The sequence below is a fragment of the Drosophila hydei genome, unplaced genomic scaffold (assembly GCF_003285905.1).
Source record: "Drosophila hydei strain 15085-1641.00,03,60 unplaced genomic scaffold, DhydRS2 tig00008116-arrow-pilon, whole genome shotgun sequence".
In the NCBI taxonomy this organism is placed as follows: Eukaryota; Metazoa; Arthropoda; class Insecta; order Diptera; family Drosophilidae; genus Drosophila; species Drosophila hydei.
In genome coordinates this window covers 133352-148383 of record NW_022045829.1, presented here as the reverse complement: position 1 = coordinate 148383, position 15032 = coordinate 133352, and positions in this window count along the sequence as shown.

The following is a 15032-nucleotide window of genomic DNA, read 5'->3' as shown; positions in this document are numbered from 1 at the left end:
TCTAACAACAAACAATTTTTCAAGTGTCAAAATTTGTGACTGCAGCAACAAATCAGAAATAAAAAATCTCGCCGCTGACAGTAGAAAAATTTGTTTTATTGATTACAATGCCAAACATACAAAAGCAGGAAGTCGGGCTGCAAGTCCCAAAGGTAAGCACTTGTACTAGATCTATTAACAACCCAAGCAATAAGATGGATTGTTTAGTTTACTAATATACAGAGGGCCTTCGAAAGGTTTTTCGTTTTAATTAAGTTTGGCATTACCTGGGGAATCTTCATATAAGTTGATTATGACTGAATGTCTTGCAGATCTATTATCAGTTAGTATTGACTGCTTTGAAAATGTATGAAAATAAAATCAATTTATTCGTGAAAGCCTTAAAAATACTGTTAAAGCATAGGTTAGTAGCATTTTCGTTTAGACCTAGTTTGCCTATTTAAACTACTTGAATCCTAGATGTTTATGTGAATTGACCTCCCAATATGAAGGCTCAGTGAAGTTACTTAAGAAAGTGCCTCAAATATATTTATGAGTAGAGTCTATCAAGGCAACTTACATTCTAGCTAAGCTAGTATAGTATTTATATAACACACTGTACCTACAGTGAACACAATTCATCATAAATAAGGCTATGCTTTAAGCTCTGCTAGAACTCAGACTATTTTTTGTGTCTATGCAGAGTTTGATGAAAGTCAGACTCATAAAAAGAGAGCGTGATCAATCAGGTAAGGCTCGCAGATAAACCAACATTAAATGCGTGGCGCACGTTTATACAGACGAGCTAAATCGGTAAACGATCTCACGGTTAAGGGATCAGACTTGAACAGTTATCGATCCGAAAATGTTTTGCTTGATGATTTATGCGTCTGGCGCGGCTTAAGGGATCATCAGCTGAAGCTTCACTGAATGCAAGATTTGCACATTCTCAAAAAAGAATGAAATCAAAAACGAGTAAAAAACAAAACAAAAAAAAAAACAAAAAGTAAAACAGAACTACGTATTGTAATTATACTTATTGGTAAATTATATTTAATTTACAGTTAAACGATCACGTATGCTTGCCAAATGGCCCGATATACAAAATATTATCAGCCCCAAAAATGCCTTTCGCTCGCTTGACCTCAATTATCGATTTAACTTTATTATTGGTTTAGATTTGGACTCTTTGATTTGCCACGGTCTTGGCCCGAACATATCGTGTCGATCACCATGCTGAATCCAAATTAAATGGAATGTTTTTGATTATTGGTCTTCAGCCTATGCATGGGGACAGTGTGATACATGGAGCATATGTCGCGGCATTCGGCAGGCAGGCCGTCAGGCGGTCAGCCAGGAATGAAGGCAGTAAGGCAGGCAGGTCTCTGGATTCTCGTTAATTTCTTTGGGGCTACATTCAACGTTTAGCTAATTGTGGGTTCCTTCATCGTTTGTCAGTCCCTCAAACATTTTACCAATCATATTTCGTATTATATTTTTTTAGTCTTAACTTTGCCGCACAGCAAGTGTTGTCGAGCGGCTTTGCTTAGCGGGTATTATAATATGAAATTGATTGACAATTGATTTTCATATAGTTCATTTAATTTTAATTGGAATAAACTAATGTGACTACATAGATTTTGTATAAAACACTTTTTTATGGGACATGGCTATGCCTGCTGGAATAGCTAATTAAGCAGCTAATAGCTTTATAGTATGTGGCTAGTTTTTTATCATGATAATGTATATGATATATAATATATTATTTTATTATATGCCGCAGCAGTTGACAGTTGACATATGGCCATGTCTGCCCTCAATACCAGACTCAATCATTCGTCTGGCTATAAATACCGGCAAAAGTTGCTTCTACACTAAGCCACTTCGATCGGTGCACCTACACGCTGAGAGGGTATTGGTAAAAAAACAAATAAAACCAATTATGAAAGCCATCTGTAATTGCGTAGTAACAATTAAAAGAACAAATTTATTTAATGTATCTTCGATTGAATTTTGCTTTTGTGTACTTTGTGCACTCCTGTTGCACCGTGGATAAATTATATCAGTGCATTCAATCGACCGATTGCCCTCATAGCGATTGTCCAAGTCTATTTTTTTTTGCTTTTTCATTTGCACTGGAGGCGTGTCGCCTGAGCATCGTTAGGAAATAAATTGTGTATGCTGTGCATTGGGAACTGAACGAATTCTAATGCAATTTGATGCAGTTGAAATATTGAAAACTTGTGTAAAGATATTTCCATATTATAAGCCGATGTTTTGCGTGTATTTAGGAATGTGAAAAATTATATTTGAGGGTCATTTTGAATGTCAAATATTATATAAAAATAATTAAAATGTGATTTGGTTATTTGCACTTAACAAAAAATTTATTCTAAGCCCGAAGTTGTAGCATTTAAGCTATATACATTTCCGTTGCCCAACAACATCTTGAAATCTTACAACTTTTGTATAAAAACCTTTCATTCATAGCTCATATTCGTATTGGGTAGAGTGTAGGAGCAACATTAAATTGAATTTTTAGCGCATTCTGCTTGAAGCTCGCGTGTTGTGCATCAATTGCCAAACAGTGCTGCGTTGCGTTGCCAACTAATTCGATTTGTTTGAGTACAAAAAAGGATCGAAGAACGTGAATTCTTATGCATGGTTTCAGAGATAAAAAGGTGTATCAGTTTTGAGAACATTATTAGAAACTATGAAGGGACTTGCAACTTGAAATGTGCTGAAAAGTTATATATATGTTTCTCTAATCACAGTTTGGGCTAGAAAGGCGCTCTTCACGAAGTACGTAAATCTACAGCTCCCAAACCTACAGCTTAAATTTACTACTCTAGAGCCAAGCAACAATAATAAATATCGTTTTAATCCATAAAGAAACTGCAAATTCAGCATTGCGCAGTCGGCTACAGCCGGCTTAGTCGGTTTTTTGTAGGACGATTTGGTAAGGTCCCTGGCAAACATATGTTGCATTAATTGTTCATGTTTCTCAAAAGCAACTCGTGTTCAATGAGTTTTATTGCTGCTCAACACACAAACAACAACGCAACAACAGCAACAAAAGCGAGAGCTGGTGAAGGGGGAGGGGGAGGCGGAGGGGAGAAGCACGAAACAAATGAAAAGAAAAATTGCACAGAGAACATTTTTCATTACTTGATTTTCAAGCATGCCATGAACGAGAGTTGTAAGAGGAGGATAGATACTCGAGCGTCATAAGTGGCGACAGCCGGCAAGCATCTCATGTACGTACATATATATATATATATAACATATATACTATAACTACTAAAACAAAAAGAGGTTTATTTAGGGTCGTCGCCAAGCCATAAGGATCGACATCACCTCGTCTGCATTCCCACACGCGATCGCAATCGCAATCGCAATCGCGCTGGCCTATCGCTGTGCCGCTTTAACCCACCAAGAAACAACAACAACAACAACAACCACAACAACAAAAAGTATCTATGAGCTGCGCGAATGGTGAAGCGCGACTCAATTACAATTTATTAAAAGACGCGCAACTGATTTATAAGCGGAGTCCAGAAAAAAGGCCTTTTGGGCCAATGTTTACGTGTCTGGGCCGTTGACGTTTTCTTGCTTAGCTTGTTGTTCTTATGCTGGTGCACAAATTGAGGAGAGTCTATTGGCTTTTGCTGTTTGAGAACTTAACATATTGAAGATATACTGCAGTCTAAGCTAGCCTTAGAATTCAGTGCAGGGCAAATCGAAATGTTATGTGTGTTTTATGATATATAGCTTAACAATTAAGCTTCAGATGAGTCCTTACAAAGGCTGATCTGTAGTTGTATATACCATTCTTAGGCACATGCCACAAATTGTTAAATTCAGCTCGCGAACGAGTATTATGCAGTCGACTGCGCCCTATGGCAACGCTTATACTTGTTTTTCCCTCAGTTTGGTACGAACAAATTTGCGACTGAGTTGTGTGGAAAGTGCAGCTCAACTAAGAACGGGGAACGGCTTGGTGTCGGCTGTTGGTGGTGGTGACAGTCGCTTGTCAACAAGAAGTGCATTTTATACTAAATATGATAAATGGATCACGAGCTAAACTAACTACATTGAAGTTAGTTTGTTTTAAGCAATATAGAGTTTATAATAGCCGCTTCTTTAGTTCTCACAGTGTAGGCGATCGAAATTCGGTTTATGATCCTGATTTTTGAAGGCGCATAAAAAGTATCAGAACAGTTGACACAGTCGCATAGCTGTATGCAGGTGAATAGACATTGCATTGTGCTCTGGAAGAGCAGACTTTAGCTGCATGCATTAATCCGACAGGTGCTGCTACTTTTTGCTTGTTCCAGAGACATTTGATGAAATAGCCCGTAGTCGCAAAAAATCCGCTTACAATGTGCAACCTCACCTTTTGTTCACGGTCCTTGGGCGAATGCGAAGGTAAGCGAACAAGAGGGAAACAAAGAAGTATAAAAAACATATTTTATGTGCATTATTTCATAAATCGCCGAGAGCCCAGGCGCTACGCGACCCCGATTCGCTGCGAAAGCGATTCTAATGCACTCAGGCGAACAAGTTCTGTGATGCGGTTTGCCTCCTGTGAATGGGTAAAGAAAGGAACCAAGCACTTATAAATGTGGCTGCAACATGCCATGCAATTGAGTTTGGAATTAGGCTTACATATGTTGTCGGCTGGAGCGGAATTGCGGTTTGATTTCGCCGTATTATCGGCACTAGTCCTTTGCAGCTGACGTAACCCTGGGTAATGACAACAATCTGCGCAAAGAGCCGTGCTTAAGTTGCAGTCGGAGCTGGAGTTGGAGTTGGAGTTGGCGTCGGAGCACCAGCAGCATGCCGGCTGGCAATTCAAGTGGAAATGGAACTGTACTCAGCCAGCAGTAGTCCATTCCCTTCCCGCCTGCTCGTTCTGTCTGTGCAGGACATCTGATATTATATTGCTAATTCGATACTTTTATTTTGAGAAATGCGCCACCAGCCAACAGCCAGCAACTGAAGGACTCTCCTGTCTTTTGTGCTCTGTTCCTTTTTCTTTTGCTTTTTATTTCTTGCACGCTTTTTGCATATTGTTCTGTTTTTTCATTCCTAACTGGGATAGGAAGTTTTCTTATAGAGTAACCACTGATTATCATAATTTTCTGAAAAATAATCATAAATTGTGTGTGAATGGAATTTGATCCGTTATTTATAAGCATTATCTTTTGTTCTGTGCAGCCTTCTCTGGTGTCTGCGGGCCGGGCCCGGCCCGGCTCCGTCTGCACTTTGGCTTTGGTCTTATAATATATTACCGTTATGTGACCAGACCACACATTATGTAAATTTTTTTCGCATTTTTTCGAGCAGATTCTGTGATTTACACATTTTGTCTGGACACAGGTGACAACAGCTGCAGCAGCCATTGGCAGCAGTTACTTAACTGAACTTAAAATCGAATTTTTTTCCGCTGAATAACTCATTCTGCTCTCACTCGTTTCCAGATGATATACTTTTCCAGCGCAGCATCTTTGTTTTTGCCCGCTGCTTAGACACATAGATGCCATGTTTAATTTTACTACCTTTCCTCGTCGCGGTAAGCCTCTGAAATGTGGGTATGGCACCGCCAGAGCAAAGAGAAAAGAAATTTTCAATTTCTTATGGCACGTTTAAATTATACTTATACCCTGTGCACACAAAACGGAAAGGTGGGCTGAATGCGGCAAATGTTTGGCTGCTTGTAATTAAAATTTTGTTCCCAATTACTCTTGAAATCGATAAATGTGGAAGGGTGAAGTAAGAGTTGAAAGGACTTAAAAAATGTTTCTTTTCAGGCGTCGTCTTATTTAACGAACAGAATTGAAACTCTTTAATAAAAGTATATAAGAAAACTGAATGAGCTGTATGAATATAATTTATTTGCAATTTCTTTTGATAAATATAGATAATAAATAAATATATAAGCGCATGACTGCATTGCTTCTGCTTAGCAGCAATAGTTAATATATAATATTTAGTAGTAAAATCTTACAGGGTATTTGCTAGTTGGTCACTTTTATTTTGCATTCTGACTTGATCTGCCCTGTGTTTGTAGCCGCTCCAATTTATGTAACTTGCTATGGCATTGTGCCTTCAACAATGTCTGCATACAGAAACATTTAAACATATATATATATATATTTATATTTATATATATATATGTCTATATAAGCTCACGTATATAAATATATCTATATAATTGTACATGGGAAAATTGTCTAAGACTGAAACCTGTGCATGCATAAATACAGGGTGATATGGATAACTAACTAATCGAATCTTGTTTATATGAAATAAATATATTTAATATTTTAAATATATATTTTTGAAAATATTTTATAAATATATGAAATATTATATATTATACATATATATTTTATTTACTTGAAAAAGAAAAAAAAGCTATAAAATAATAGAATACTATTTGAGAATGTAGATTGATCAATTGTAGACATGAATATTTTTTCATTCAGTTAATATTTTCATATTAAAATTCAAATTAAAATTCAAATTAATTAAAATTCTTTGAATAAGTTCAATATAGTTTTGTGTAAGCATTTTTAATGTTTTAAAAATATATTCCCATATTTAAAGATATCATAAATCGATGTCACTGTAGAATAGTTGCCAAGGCATTCGCATTCATACAGAAACCTCTAGCTACGCCCACGCACACTGAGGTGCCGACACCAGCTAGCAGTTAGTTAGTTCTTGTTTGAGTAAAATAAACGCCATATTGTAGACATTGTTAAGGTTTTTGAAAATTTTATAATTAATTTTCTGGTTAACATGTTTTTCATATGTGTAAATATGCGCAAAATCCATACAATAAACGACCTTACCTCTCTCTCTCTCCCGGCTTTTGTATGCGATGTATGCTTGTCATAGTTGTTATTGTAGCTTTTGCTGCTTCGGAAAGTTCAGGATGTGTGGATGTTTACAAAGAAAAGCCTTTTGTACAAGTATCAGATTCCTGTTCTGATTAAAAAAGAAACTCGGCTGAAGGCAACGGGTGAGGGTAGGAGTAGGGGCAGGGGCACGGGGTACGCGGTACGGGGTAAGAGCTTGTGTTGTGTGGTTCTTATGCACAGTGAACCCTCATTCTAGACATTTTCCTTGCAAGCTACGTATATTTATTAAAAATTTAAGCATTGTAAATGATTGTCTGCTCATGCCAAGCGTTTGTGAGAAGTCCTACATATCGACATCGAGACAAACGTCTTGCGGCGCCATGACTCGATGATTTAGCGCCAGATGAAATATTAAACATTAAGGCATTAGAGTCTTTCACAATAGGAAACATAGATTTCTGTATATAGAGGCCTTATTGTTTCTGACGTCATTTGCTTAAATTCAATTTGAAATCAAACTCTTTCTCAGCCGGCCCGATGTGTCTGACGTTGCTCTTAGCAGTTGAGTCTGACTGACATGACCCAGTCGATTGGCAGCAAAAGTGTTTCGTCATGCTGCTGCTGCTGCTGCTGCTGCTTTCAGTGACTCTATCAAATGGCACAGTCGAAGATGGTTTCTTTTTTATTCAACTTCTTACAACTCGGCTAACTTAACTTGGCTTCAATTTATTCTTTTGCCATTCATTTGGATGCCGCTTCGTATCCTTTTTTATTATTGATTCAATTTTACGTTTTCGTTTCTTTTTTGTGGATGTCATGCCAAGTGATCCATCTTAATTCGTAAAACATTCGTCATCAGTTTTCGGCAACTCTATTGTGTAAGTCGATTTTTTGGTTGAGTTTTTCATTGTTTGTGCATTTTAATTTGTCAGCGCCATGCGCAAAACGTGTTGCATAGAGTCGGGCGCATGGGCAGCTGTACATGTGAGCTGATCGATGACAACACTATTTGCCAGGATATGCACTGCATGATGGATGGATGTGGCCGGGCTGGGATTGGTTTGGTTTGCTTGGCTTCTTCTCTGGGGTGGCATAATGGACTTCAATTTAAATTGAAAGTATGCCGCCCTTAAGACGCGAGAATATTTAATTTTATTACTTTATTTATGAGATTGAAATTTTCTTTGGGATATAATATGATATATGTAAAATAAATATGAATATAAATATGATGTATTTATGTATCACTTGTATGTGCGGTCAATAACAAATATTTTATAATTAATAAAAATATATAAAAATTCAAACCTTTAAGAGAAACGTTGACAGATTCTCCGAAAGTAAATTTAAAGCTTGTTCTTTAAGTTATTAAACATTTATATTCCTGCCAGTCAAGTTGAAAAATATTTCATAAATATTCAATATAAATAAATAGATATATCCTCTTTTACACTGGCAGCTGTTATACTGTCTTAACTAATGGAGTTCGATTGTTAAGCAATTTAAATTTTAATATAATCATATACATTTTCCAATTTTCATGAATACATAATTATAGCTGAAATTTATCAGACACAATCTCTAATAGTAAATCTGTGTTTTGCTTGGGCCTTTGGCTTCATAGTCTTATCTATTTGTTCAGATGCCAGACGCAATGAGTGCTCGTAATTCGTGTTGCGAATAACCCTAAGACATGAGGATGCAACCCTTTGCTATGGTAAATATAAAAAAGAGGAATGTCAAACGCGGTTTAGTGATACGTCATCGTGATTTGGCAAATTTGACAGCTGATAACAGATATAGCAAAAGTGTGGAGGGTAGCTGGGGGATGAGACAACCCCTTGCGGCACATTTTCGCATACATTATCTAAAATTTATACAATATTTGTTTGATTTAACTCATTCACTTTTTCAATAGATTGCCTGCTAACAGAAGCTGAGATTACTGAGATGATATGCAGGAATTTAAGGCAAGCAACAACTGAAACAACAGCAACAACAACATCAATTACAACACTTTGGCATAAACACAATTCGAAGTCGTTTCTTGTGCGTGTCACGCGCAGATTTCTCATGCAGTCGCAAATCGAACTGCCAAATTGTTGTTGATATGTTGTGCGTGTGTAACAGTTGTACAAATTGAATGGATGCGCAGAGCATCAGCAGCAGCAGCAGCAGCAGCTCTGCTCCTCTGTCATCTGTATACAAAATAACCAAAAATTGAATTATCAGTGGTTAGTGCATCAAGCTTAATTCGTTTTGGCGCTGTACGCGTGCGCACGCAATTTCATTTGCGAGCTCCCCTGCCCTCCAGCCATGCAGACCCCACGCGGGGGCTTAAACACAAGCAACTGACATAATCATGAAATATAGACACGCAGTCATTTTCTATATATCTTGTCAGCGGAGTTCAGCTGGACTTGAGAACAAACATTGCCTTAGTGCTGTACGCCTTCAGTTAGTTAGAAGATGACAGTGAAGAAGGCCTATAAAAGAAAATAGTGTAACAAGCGGAAGTGCATGTATTACATGTTCTCTTATGAAATACTTGAAGAAGGTTTATTGTATAGGGTTTTAATGTGGACGATTATATAACAAAAGGAGTGACGAAAGGACTGAAATTTAAAACTGAGTAGTCTAAGATATTCAGCAAGGTTTCTATATTTTTCAAATGATTTTCGAACAGTTCTTTAAGAAATCAGCAATTATTACTTAAATAAAATAAAACCATCTGTATATTTAGTAAATCGTTTGATCTTGAGACAGCCAGTAATCGAAATAAATACTAAACGTTGAGCTTGTTTACGTCTATTTTATCAAATATTTATTTAGTTCTTGTGTCAAATGGATAGAGGTTGGCAGTAGGAATACTAAAACATATAGATTTCTTCTGTATCAGACACCTGTAAGCATTGTGAAAGAGTCTCCACATATTTCAAAATGCTTATAAATAGTTTACAAATCTTAGAAAAATAGAAAAAAATTAGTTCAATAAATGTTTAGCTGCGTAGATCACTTTTTGCTAGAGAGATTTCTTAGTTTTTAAACATATTCATAAGAATTTAATCAATAATTAAGAATATATATATATATATATATTATGGAGAACTTATTAACTAAAAATGATTGCAATTCAATAAATAAAATAAATTTAATAATACTTTTGGCCAATTAAATATTAGAAGTATTCACTCATAGATTTGACCCCAGCCAATGTCAGAAACTATTTTCTTGCATTTTGTATGTGAATTTGTAGATAGCTCTCGCATTGGAAAATATTGGCACACTAAGTTTATAGATGTTTACAATTGAAATGGAAATGCCACGAGCTCACAGCCTAGCAGGGGAATTTTTACGACTGTTTATTTGTGCATCTAAACATTTTGAATGGGGAATCATAAGTCCTGCTAGTGTGGCCGGATACCCCAAAAGCGTAGACGTTCCACGCACGCTGGGTGGTAGACATCGTTGTAAAACATTTTGATTATAATGATATACTGCAAAGTATTTTTTGAATTATTGCATGGCGCACAGTGTGTAATAAAATCTCTGGCAGACTCGATACCAATTCCGATCCCGATCCCGCACCGATGGATGGCTGTATGTAGTTTTTATTGTTTTCTTTTTCCCTTGATTTAATTAAGACCAGGCAAAGCGTGCCGCCAGCGTCGTTGTTGGCCATTTACTTGGCATTTATTTGTTTGTTTTAGGCGCGTCGTCATCAGCATCAGCAACAGCATCAGCATCAGTCTGCCTCCTTTATCCATTATAGCCAGCCCCCATTCTGTCCAGTCTTTCAGTCTTTTGCAGCCAGCTAGTCGCTCTTAATCTCCAACAGTTTCACACGTTGTATCCATCCATCCATCCATCCGTCCGGCCGTCCATACGTACATGTTTTGTTTCGTTTTTAGTGTGGCAATTAAAAGTTTGAAAATGTTTACGTTCATTCATTGGTGACCGCAAGACTAAAGGAAATCGTTTTCCTCTGTTTGTCTACAACTTTAAAGTGCACGCACATACATATAAACATTTGCTAATTTCTAAATTTAATTTAGAGCCAACTGGAGATATTTTATTGCAATTTCTAGTACTATAAAATTTCTTTGATGCCCAACTGTTTGGCACGGTATTCACACAATGATATCTCTCCAAGATATACAGGTAAGAGCAGTCTACACGTGATTGCCCAACAAGTGAATACTCTGTATTCAGCTTTGAGCTGTGATTAAATATATAAGAGGTAGCAGGCGACATATGTGAGCTCATAAAATATATATGTTTTGATTTCGAATGATAGCATATAAATATTAAAATTGAACATGGAAAGCTGGCATTGTTGCTAAGAGTTTATATATTATTTCGTTATATTTTTCCATTATATCGAAATATGGATATAAATATTTTTCAGCTTAAAGTCTCTGTTTATATTTTTATCGTTCTTTGAATATTTTTGCTCACGAGCATATATATCTGATGGATCCATAAATGACAAATTTAAATGTAAACAATTTCTTTTATCACAATTATTTGGCATCAATGTCGAAGGAAATTCGATTGAAATCGCAACAATTTTCACTTTGCATGGCAAGGGGTACAGGGTATCTCGCCTTATTGGACACTCTCGTACAGAGCACTCCTACTTGTTTATTTATACGTAAGCTATTAAACGCCACACACACGTTTCTTCATTAATTCCACGTGTTTATTTGTTTAAAATAACCTTTTATGACGCAGTGGCGCTACAACTTATTATGGTCGTTACACACATGGTGGTACACACCCTCACACACACGCACACACACGCACACTAACGTACATTTGTTATGGTAAAATGAGTGCGAGTTGGCAAAGGCGACTCTAGAACTGTGTATTACATGGTTAGCTATCCACATCATAGAGAAACGCATCGCCGCCGACAGCTAATTGAATTTAATTGGCGCGAAAAATCTGAACAAAAATAAACAAAACTTTTAGTTTTTAACACACTTTTTCTTTCTCTCTCTCTCTTTGTTGTTGTTGCAAAATTGTTGGACCTGTTTGTTTCATTTACCAACTTTAATTCGCCTACTATTTATGACAAATTTATTTGACGCGTTTCATGCACAGTGAATATATTTCACGCCTGATCGAACCAATGCTTAACTAATTAAGCGGCATCGTGCTGCGTCTTGAGTTAAATATAACTGCATTTCATAGCAGAAGTTAATAAAATTTCATGAAATTTAGGAACTGGAACTGGTCAAGTTTTACGATATTCAATTCAATTTTTTTTCAGCTTTTCAGGTAACTATCAGTTAACATTTAAGCATGAAATGCATTTGCACTTGTATTAAAAATAGTATTTAAATATTTTTATAATTAAGACAAAAATAAATGCCATAAAACTAATTTTTAATTTTTTAATTTTTTAATTTTTTAATTTTTTTTAAATTATAATAAATTGACTAAGATTTTTGGTTTTTCTGTATTTTCAACAAATCTTAGGCATTAAAATCGTAGCTAGCGTCTGAACATGATCAGTGAGATGTAAGCCCCGTAACCTTCTACAGTTATGTAATAAAGATCTTCTTTTATTTCCCATCTTAGCTCATTCCAAGTGAGTGAAGTGCAGAAATTCAAAAGCAGCAGCTATAACAATGAATATACAGAATAATAATGACCCGGCAGCCACGAGCTGGGTGTTAAAAATCTATAAACTGAAGACTGAAGAGCTCTGGGCAGAATGCTTGAAAGAGTTTGGCGCCAGTTGGCGATTTGCGATCGACATTTGGTACTTGGCTTAAATCACGTTGTGTGACAACCCGCTGACAATTGAATGCAGCTCAAACGGTGGTTTGTTAAATATGAAGTCGATTAACGATGCTAAGAAAGAAAGATAAACATGTGTCTCGGACCAACAGGTCCATAAAATCGCGTGATTTATTTCAAATTAACATAGCAATAAAACAACTGAGTCAAAAAGGTTAAACCTTAACAATAATCAAGGCATAAAAACCTTACGAATTCATTTATGCCAAATATTTGGCAGAAGTTTATGGCAATTTTACTCATAAGTATAGATGTCTTTATAAAGTGAGCAACTTGGCCACATTCAACTTATTTATAAATATATTTAATAAAATATTTGGGACCATCATTGAGCAGAAAATTTGAATATATTTCTAAGCTGTTTGATTAAACGTTATGTAATAATCTTAAAATTCATTTAGTTGTCAAGTTGTTGCCTTGAATAATATCAAAATAATTACATTAGTCAATATACAAAATTAGCTTGCTTCACAGAATCTTGATTAAAGAATCATGCAGCTAATAAATATAATCTCTTATTTTTTCAGATTATTCTCAATTGAAAGTATTTAGCAAAAAGCAAAAAACTCCTGCAAAATGAATACAAAAAGTTCTCTAAGCCTGGCGACAGCGCTGCAGCTAATAATATCAGTGGTATCTGAGTTTTCGCAAATTGACCAAATCCTGACTTTAAGCAACGTACATGCATGCATGCATTTCTTATCGCCCTCGTGGACATCTTCGACTAACCAAAACAATACAACGCGCAATCAGCGACACTTCATCGGCCACCGCAAACAACAACAACAAAAAAATCACAAAACAAAAGGACACAGAGCGTAATGAGGGCGAAAATATCTTTATTTAAAGAGGTAGAGACCCAGGCTGGCGACTGTGAGCCTTCCACAGAAGGCAGCAGTAGCAGCAGCAGCAGCAGCCGCAGCAGCTCGGCGAGCAACCGGCATGGGGAAGCATACATAGGCAACATATTTGTCATTCGCATGGGGCGCAGGCTGCCAATAATCGCAAAGCAAATATCATGCAGAGGTCTTGTTGCGCCACTACCGCCAATGTGCCTTAATTAGATAAGGCGACAAGCTACCGAGGGGGCTGCAATCTGGCATCGGGCGTCGGGCGTCGGGAGTTGGGAATCGGTAGTTGGAGCCAAGCTATGAACAGCAGACACGATCTTTCCTTCGATGGCATATAGCAGCAACCTGGCATCTGAGACTGTAAAGTTGGCCACAGATTTTGCTAAACAATGCCATGTTTACAACTTGTAGGCTCTGTTGTTGCTTTTCCATTTTTTCTCTCGTATGCCGAAGATACTTTTCAGCCCTAACTAAGGACCTATTTCACTGTGTGTGCATGTGTGTGAGCTTCATCAAGATCTGGCCAGTAGCCGCCACGATCAATTGCCACTAAATGCATATTTTGCATTCTGCCAGGGCATTGCGCCAATTGCGAATAATTTTATAGTTTCGTTGCGCTAAATGAGAACACGATTTCAACATCAATTCAATAATTGACTAGAAACTTTATGCAACTGATAACTGCCGATATATATGTCTGAATGTAAGGGCACAGATTGAAGATGATCGAAGCCCAATGAGTCGAATCTGAAAACATTTTGTTTGACTGCAGCCAACAATTGATGCTCTGTCAATTTATAAGCAGAGCGAGATTAATAATAATCTCATAAGCTGTAGACATTATTCTCGTGCAATGCATTAACTTATTGTCACGGCAACAATAACTTAATTTAGTTGTTTAAATTCGTGTCGTTGTCAGCTGAAATCGAAACTGTTCATCGATCAGCAATCGATTTCTCTCACACAGTATTAGCTGGTGTCCAACTGCGGAGTTGGGCTTCTGTAAGTAGACAAAAGCGAAAAGCCAGCCAATGGCTTGCCCCAACAAGGCTTGCCAGCAGAAACGAGTGCGCGTATAGAGCTTGTAAAGCGTTTTGCCAATTATACAAGAAGCTTAGTCAAGTGTGCCTGACTAGCGTATATCATGTACCTGTGCCCAGCTGTTGTTCCTATGTGCTCGCAGAACAGCATACACATCTTTGGGCATTCGATACAGGGTATAACAATTGCCAAGCCGCGCCGGCGCAAGCAGAGTCGCGGCATGTGCCGAAATCTCTGTAAATCTCAACGGCATAGCAAGCTGTAGCAAAGGGAACGACGAAAAAACCATTCGAGCAAGATCGAAGCAAGGCGAAAAAGATAAAGGCGTTTCACTGCTGGGTGCCATCGAAATCCAAAGCGCAGAAAGACAATTTAACCCAGATCCCCGATCCCCGATGCCCGATGCCCGATGCCCGTTCGAGACCGAGTCCAAATACAATGCTATAACATAAAAGCAGTAGTTGTGCCCAGAGGCTAATGAAAT